This window comes from Salvelinus sp. IW2-2015, unplaced genomic scaffold, assembly GCF_002910315.2.
Source record: "Salvelinus sp. IW2-2015 unplaced genomic scaffold, ASM291031v2 Un_scaffold3046, whole genome shotgun sequence".
NCBI classification, from domain to species: Eukaryota; Metazoa; Chordata; class Actinopteri; order Salmoniformes; family Salmonidae; genus Salvelinus; species Salvelinus sp. IW2-2015.
The window spans coordinates 1-9348 of NW_019944338.1; positions in this window are offsets into that span (position 1 = coordinate 1).

A 9348-nucleotide genomic window follows, 5' to 3' on the forward strand; every position below is an offset into this window, starting at 1 on the left:
CAGTGAGGGTCTCCCACCACCAAGAGGCATCCTCCACCAACCACATAGGGGTCTCAACCATAGAGGTCTCCAACAACAAGAGGCGTCTCCACCACAGAAAGGAGTCTCCCACATAGAGGGGTACTCACCCCATAAGCGTTTCACCACATTACGAGGGTCTCCACACCACAGAGCATTCCACCACAATAGAGCATTCCACCACCAAAGGTCTCCACCAACATAGAGGGCGCCACCACCGTAAGCGTCTCCACACCAGTAGAGGTCCCACCACCATAAGAGGGGTCGCCCACAATAGAGGGTCTCACCACCACACAGGGGCTCCACCACCCATAGAGGCATCTTACCACCGAGAGAGTCTCCACCACCATAGAGCGTCTCCAAAACCATAGAGCGTCTCCATAGAGGCGTCTCCACCACATAGAGGGTCTCCACCACCATAAGAGGCGGCTCACACCATAGAGGGGTCTCCACCATAGAGCGTCTCCACCACCATGAGGGTCCCACCACCATAGAGGTCTATCCACCACATGAGGGTCGCACCACATAAGGCCGTCCCACACATAGGGGTTCTCCACCACCATAGAGGGGTCTCCACCACCAAGAGGTCTCCACACCATAGAGGTCTCCACCACCTAGAGGTCTCATCCACCATAGAGCGTCTCCACCACCATAGAGGGTCTGCCACCACCATAGGCGTCATCACCACCCACGAGGGTCTCCACCACACAGAGCGTCTCACCAACCATAAGATGTCATACGACCACAGAGGCGTCTCCACCACCATAGAAGGGTCTCCACCACGTAGGGTCTCCACCCCACAGAGCGTCTCCACCACCACAAGGGAGTCTTCCCACCAACCATAAGGTCGCCCACCATAGGGGTCTCCACCACACAGAGGCGTCTCACCACCATAGAAGGACTCCACACCATAAGGGTCTCCATAGAGGCTCCCACCACCATAGAGGGTCTCCACACATAGAGGCGTCTCACCAACAAGAAGCGCTCCCACATAGAGCGTCTCCACCCAATAGAGCGCTCCACCACCATAGAGGATCTCCACCACATAAGGGGTCTACCACCAATAGAGGGTTCTCCACCACCATAGAGCGTCTCACCACCATAGAGGTCTCACCACCATAGAGCTCGCCACCCACAATATAGGGCTCCCACCTAGAGGGCTTCTCCACACCATAGAGGTTCCACACAGAGAGCGTTCCACCACCATAAGGGGTCTCACCACCATAGAGCGTTCCACCAACCATAGAGCGTCTCCCCACCATAGAGGGTTCTCCACCACCATAGAGCGTCTCCACCCCATAAGGGTCTCACACCTAGAGGTTCACCACCATAAAGGCGTCTCACCACCATAGAGGTCTCCACCACCATGAGGGTCTCCACCACATAGAGGGTCTCCACCCATAGAGGGTCTCCACCACCATAGAGGGGTCTCCACCCACCATAGAGGGGTTCACCACCATCTACGGAGGGGGGGGTGTTTTTTTTTTCTTTCCCCAACCCAAAAACCATAGAGGGTATCATCCACATAGGGGGTCTCCACACCATAGAGGGTCTACACCACACAGAGGCGTCTCCACCACCACCAGAGGGGTCTCACCACCACAGACGCTCCAACCACCTAGAGGTCTCCCACCACCACAGGCGTCTCCACCCACCCGTAGAGGGGTCTCACCACCGAGAGGGTCGCCACCACCCACAGAGGTCTCCACACCATAGGCTTCTCCACCACCACAGGGTTCCACCACCATAGGGTCTCCACCACATAGAGGGTCTGACCACCATTAGAGGGTTCTCACCACAGAGAGCGATCCCAACCACCAAGAAGGGGTCTCCACCACCATAGAGGCGTCCACCACCATAGAGGCGTCTCCACACCTAAGCGGTCTCCCCACCATAGAGGGTCCCCCCCACCATAGAGGTTCTCCACCACCTAGAGGGTCTCCACCCCATAGAGCGTCTCCACACCATAGAGGGTCTCCACCACCAGAAGCTCTCCACCACCGGAGAGGGTCTCCACACCACAGAGGGCTCACCACTAGAGGGTCTCGACCACCTAGAGGGTCTCCACCACATAGAGGGTCTCCACTCCCCAGAGCGTCTCCCCCACAGAGGGTTCCACCACATAGAGCGTCCCCCACCAAAATAGAGAGGTCTCCACCACCACAGATGCGTCTCACCACCGTAGGGGTCTCCACCACCGTAGACGGGTCTTCCACCACCACAGAGGTCTCCACCACCTAGAGGCGCTTCCACACCACAGAGGGGTCGCCACCACCATAAGTCTCCACCACCATAGAGGAGGTCGCACCACCATAGAGGGTCCCACACCGAGAGGCGTCTCCACCACACAGAGGTCTCCACCACCATAGAGGCGTCTTCACCACCATAGAGGCGTCTCACACCATAAGGCGTCTCCACCACCATAGAGGGTCTCCACCACCATAGAGGGTCTCCACCAGCTAGACGGGGGGGGGGGGTGGGTTCCACCACCCATAGAGCGTCTCCACCACCATAGGGGGTCTCACACCAGAGAGGGCTCCACCCCATAAAGAGGGAGTCTCCCCACACAGAGGCGGCTCCACCACCATAGAGGGGTCTCCACCACCGTAAGAGGCGTCTCCACCACCGTAGAGGGTCTCCCACACCATAGAGCGTCTCCACCACCACAGACGCGGCGCACACCACAGAGGGTCCACCACCATAGAGGCGTCTCACCACCCATAGAGGTGTCTCCACACCACAGGGCGTCTCCACCCCATAGGGAGGTTCCCACACCATAGAAGCGGGGTCTCCATAGAGGGTCTCCACCACTAGAGGTTCCCAACCCACATAAGGCGTTCCACCACATAGAGGCGTGCCACCACATAGGACGGTCGGCACCACATAGACGACGTCTCCACCACCATAAAGGGGTCGACCACCATAGAGGTTCACCACCAGAGAGCGTCATCCCCACATAGAGGGGTTCCACCACCATAGAGCGTATCCACAATAGAGCTCTCCCCACCATAGAGCGTCTCCACCACCCATAGAGGCTCACCAACATAGAGTCTCCACCACCATAAGGGTCTCACCACCATAGAGGGCTCTCCACACATAGAGGGTCTCACCACCATGAGCGTCATCCACCACAATAGAGGGGTCTCCACCACCAATAGAGGCGTCTCCACCACATAAGAGGTCTCGCACCACCATATAGGCGTCCACCACCATAGAGGGGTCTCAACCATAGACAGCGTCTCACACCTAGAGGCTCTCGCCACCAACACCATAGACCGGGTCTCCCCACCTAGAGGCGGTTCCACCACATAAGAGGGTCTCCACCACCATAGAGGCGTCTCACACCATAAGGCTCTCCACCACATAGGGGTCATCACCAGCCACTAGAGGGTCTCACCACCATAGAGGGGCTCCACCACCATAGAGGGTCTCTCACCATAAGGGGTCTCCACCACCATAGAGTCTCTCCACCCACCAGAGCGTCGCCACCACACAGAGGGTCTCCACCTACCCAGAGGCGTTCACCACCTAGAGGGGTCTACACCACCAAGAGGCTTCACACCTAGAGGTCCTCACCACCGTAGAGGTCTCCACACCGAATAGAGCGTCTCCACCACCATAGCGTCTCCACCACCACAGAGGGGGCTCACCACCATAGACGTCCTCCAACACCATAGAAGAGGTCTGCCACCCCACTATAGGGGTCTCCACCACCGAAGAGGCGTCTCCACCACCAGAGAGGGGTTCCTCCACCACCATAGACGCTTCCACCAACCATAGAGGCGTTCTCCACCACCATAGAGCGTCGCACCCATAGAGGCCCACCACCATAGAGGGTCTCCACCACCATAGAGGGGTCTCACACAATAGAGGCGTCTCCACACCATAGAGGCGGTCTCCCACCACCAGAGAGCGTCTCCACAACCATTAGGGTCTCCACCACCACTAGAGGCGTACTCCAACCACATAGAGCAGTCGCCACACACATAGAGGTCTCCACCACCATAAATGCGTCTACACACCATAGAGGGGTTTCCAACCACCATCAGAGTTCCTCACCACCATAGAGGCGTCACACACACCATAGAGGTCCTCCACCACCTAGAGGGTCTCCACCACCATAGAGGGTCTCCACCACATGAGGGGTCTCCACACCATAAGGCGTCTCCACCACCACAGAAGGGGTCTGCCACCACCACGAGGCGTCTCCACCACCATAGAGGGTTCCACACCTACAGAGGCTCTCCACCACCGTAGAGGTCTCCACCACCGTAGAGGGTCTCCACCACATAGCAGGCAGTCTCCACCCCATAGAGGCGTTCCTCCACCACCACAGAGGGTCCACCACCATAGAGGCGGCTCCAAATAAAGGCGTCTCACACCACAAGGCGTCTCCACCACCATAGAGGGGTCTCACCAACCATACGAGGTGTTCTCCAAGCGGCGTCCCACCACCATAGAGGGGTCTCCACCACCAGAGAGCGTCTCCACACCATAGAGGCGTACTCAACACCATAGACGCGTCCTCTACCACCATAGCAGGCGTCTCCCACCACCATAGGGGTCTACCAACATGGCGTCTCCACCACCATAGAGGCGTCTCCACATACCCATAGAGGTGGCCCCACCATAAGGGGCTCACCACCTGGAGGTCTTCCACCACCAAGAGGGTCTCTACCACCATAGAGGGTCAGCCATAGAGGCGTCTCCACCAACCATAGAGGCTCTTCTACCACCATAGAGGCGTCTCCAATAGCGCGTCTCCACACCAGAGTAGGCGTCTCCATACCTAGAGGGTCTCCACCACCATAAGGGGGTTCCACCACCATAGAGGGTCGCCACCACCATAGAAGGGTCTCCACCACCATGAGGGTCTCTACCACCATAAGAGGCGTCTCCATTAAGGCGTCTCCACACCAGAGAGGGTTCCACCGACCCGAGAGGCATGGCTCTCGACTTTGCCCTCCCGAGTTCGACGGGAGTTGCAGTGATCGGACAAGACGGTACACTACAAAGATACCACGAAAATTGAGAGACAAAGGGGTTAAACAAGAAAGAAAAGATAAAGCGCATCGTCGAACTATACATACCTGTTGGCATTTAAAAATGGTACCGCAAAAATATCTATTTCCATCACGCTGTCGTAAATTTTGACACGGTATAAACTATAGGGCAGCATAGTCCAAAATGGCACCCATTACCTACGTAGTGCACTAATCTACCCCATAGGTCCTGGTCAAACGTATGCACTACGTAGGGAATTGACCGCTTAATCTGGAATCCTGCCACAACAGACCCCTCCAAAGGAACCAATAGTGTCAAACAGAGACTGAGGCATAGGTCTGCTGTCACCTAAGCGTCTGCGTCCGGCGTTACGATGCTACTCCACACGTAGTGGAGAACACGCCACTAACGCCCTGGACCAGAGCTACCTTATCCAGTCTAGGTCCACAATTACAACACAGATCCACTCATGATGCAGCATTCACTGAACGGCAGATACAGGGTCGTATCATTAGTGAACACTGTCCCAAAAAGATTATTGCAACTCTTATGCCGAGAACGTTCAGGTAAGTCCCCCACTGTTTCCAGGCAGTTTTCTGCCGTTGGTGCCTAATGAAGATGACCCAGGGCCAACGTTCAGTACCAACGTTTTGGAACGTAGCAGATAGAAAATGGCAGAATAGAGCCAATGGGGATTCCTTATTGAACGTGAATAGAGCCAACTGATTCCTTATTGAGTTGAAATAGAGCCAATGGGATTCTTACTTGAACCGTGAATAGAGCCAATGGGAAATTCCTTATTGAACAGCTGACTAGAGCCAATGGGATTCCTTATGACACGGGGAAATAAAGCCAATGGAGAATTCCTGAACATTGACGTGGAAATAGAGCCAATGGATCTTATTGAAGATGCAAGAGACCAAATGGGATGCCTTAATTGAACGTGAAATAGAGCCATGGGATTCCTTATTGAACCTTGCAATAGAGCCAATGGGATTCCTGATTGACACTTGAATTCAAGCCATGGGATCCATTATTTGAACCTGAATAGACCCAATGGAGATTCATATCTACATGTAGAGACGTTTTGTTCTACATGCTGTCTATCTGAAGAGCGCTCCAGAACGTTGCCGTCCTGCGAACGTGCCCCAGTGACAGCATCCACACCTGCGTCCTGGCCTACAGTTTCTAAAGAAACAAGATGCTGCCATTGATGACTCAGTACGTCCATAACCTGCCTAGGCAATCAACCAGTACAGCGGACGAGAAGTGAGGAAAACAGCTTCCCTATCGATCACTAGAGGGGTAATTCATGAGCTAAAAACAGCTCCTATCGATCACTAGTGGGTTATTCATGAGTTAAGACAGGCTCCTATCGAATCACTAGAGGGTTATGATGAGTCAATAAGGCTCCTCGATCACATAGAGGGTAATTCATAGAGTAAAACACAGCTTCTATCAGCACTAGAGGTTAGTCATGAGATCAAAACAGCTCTATCGATCACGAGAGGGTTATCATGAGTATACCAGGCTCCTATCGAATCACTAGGGGTTATTCATGGTAATACGATCTACGATCACTAGAGGTATTCATGCCAGTATACAGCTCTATACGATCACTAGAGGGTTAATTCATGAGTAAAAGCGGCTCCATAGCGATCACTAGAGGCGTCTATTCAAATGAGTAAATACAGGCTCCTATCATCACGAGAGGATTATCAGGAGTAATACAGGCTCCATCGACTCACTCAGAGGGTTAAACTTCATGAGATAACAACGGCTCCTATCGATCACGTAGAGGTTATGCCATGATAATACAGGCTCCTATCAGATCACGTAGAGGGATTAATTCAGAGCTAAAAAGGCTCCTATCGCATCACTAAGGGCTATCATGAGTAATACAGGCTCCCTATCGAAATCACATAGAAGGGTATATGCAGAGCGTAAAACCAGGCCTCCTATCGACTCACATAGAGGAGTTATGCATGAGTAAACAGGCCTCCTTCGCATCATAGAGGGTTATTCATGGAGTATACAGGCTTCCTATCGATCACGAGAGGGTAATCATGAGGTAAAACAGCTCCATCGATCACTAGAGGTTATTCATGAGTAAAACAGGCTCCTAGCGATCATCTAGAGGGTATGAATGAGTAAAACAGGCGCGAGCGATCACTAGAGGGTATATTCATGAGTAAAAAAGGCTCCTGTTGAATCGACTAGAGGTTATCATGGAGAATAGCAGGCTCTATCAATCACTAGAGGGTGATCATGAGACTTAAAACAGGCTCTTATCGATCCTAGAGGGTATTCATGAGAAATTACAGGCTCCTAGATAAAACCGATCACTTGAGGTTATCGCAATGAGTATACAAGGCTCCGATCGATCCTAGAGGGTATTCGAGTAATACAGGCTCCTATTGATCACGAGTATGTTATTCATGAGTACAACAGGGTACCTATCAGATCAGAGAGGGTTATTCATGAGGAAACAGCTCCTACGATCACTAGCAGGGTTATTCAATGGGAAGTGAATACAGGCCTCCAATTGATCACTAGAGGGTTATTCTATGAAGTAAAAACAGGCCCTATCGCTCAATAGAGTGTTAATTCCCATGAGTAACACAGGCTCCTAATCCGATCACTAGAGGGTTATTCAGGAGCTCGAACACAGCTCCTATGATCACTAGAGGGTTATCATAGTAACAGAGCTCCTATCGATCCACTAGAAGGGTAATTCCATGAGTTAAAAACAGGCTCCATCGATCACTAGAAGGGTTACTTCATGAGTTAAAATCAGCTCCTAACAGGCTCCTATCGATCACTAGAGGGTTATTCATGAGTAAAACAGGCTCCTATCGATCACTAGAGGGTTAATTCATGAGTAAAACAGGCTCCTATTGATCACTAGAGGGTTATTCATGAGTAAAACAGGCTCCTATCAATCACTAGAGGGTTATTCATGAGTAAAACAGGCTCCTATCGATCACTAGAGGGTTATTCATTTGTCCAAACGTAGCAAACAAAAACAAGAGTTTCTATTGGACAAATTCAGGAAGTTCCTCCCTGTTTCATCCTGTTTACTTCRGTTTGGTTCCTAGTGAATAAACCCCAGATAAACTGCATGTCAGGTGTGTGTGTACAGGTAGCGAAGTCAGGTGCAGGAGAACAGAGATTTGTGAAACAGGCTTTATTGAGGCAAATGTTTACCAATAAACAGCTTCGTGAAAAATAACACGGGAAAAAACAAGTCAGTCTGGTGCGTCAACAATACACACGTAACAACAAACAATCTCACACCAAGACATGATGGGGAACAGAGGGTTAAATACATGTAGATTGATTGGGGAATGAAAACTAGGTGTGCGGGGAACAAGACAAAACAAATGGATACATGAAAAAAATGGAGCGGCGATGGCTAGAAAGCCGGTGACGTCGACCGCCGAAACGCCGTCCCGAACAAGGAGAGGAGCCGACTTCGGCGGAAGTCGTGACACTGCAAATGCCAATCCTGATTACGTAGCATTATAACAAGGCGCTATAAGCAGGTGTTATAGCCAGGTATTACTCAGTATTTATGCCTAAATTATCATACGTAAAGGACTGGTTTCCCCAGAAACAGATTAAGTTTAGTCCTGGAATAAAGACAGTTTAATGGAGATTCCCTATTGGGCTTGCTTTTAAATCCAGGCTTAATCTGTGTCTGGTGAACCAACCAAAAGTATCCCAGACACTAACCATAAAACCAATGTTGTACGCCATAGCAGCAGTAACAGACAGCTCTAAACGTCAGTCAGACAACGTTCATCAGACCTGGAGAAGTAAAATCATTAAGACAATGGAGAGAAATCCCGAAAGTACCAAGGAGTCAGGTCAGAGGTCAAGACAGAAGGCTGTGATAGGTCCTTTAAACTGAGGTTAGAGGTTACAGGCCAGATTGATTGTACAAGCAGAAAAAGGTGTAGGGTGAAGATAACCCTAGACGCTGATCTTGGATCGGTTTTTGTATTTCCACCACTAATGGTTAAGGTTAGGGTTGAGGGAAGGGAAACTGATCCTAGATCTGTACCGAGGGAAACAGAGAAGCAGCACCCGCTGTAAGGCATGGATGTCTGGATGGTGTACAGTAGAACACCAAGGCTACACAGAACCACTATAAGTTTATAGGAGCATGGAGAAGAGAGGAGGAGGAGAGAGGAGGAAACAGAGGAGAGAGCAGGAGGAGTACGTGGGAGAGGAAGAGGAGAGAGAGCAGGAGGAGTACATAGGAGAGGAAGAGGAGAGAGAGAGGAGTACATAGGAGAGGAAGAGGAGAGAGAGCAGGAGGAG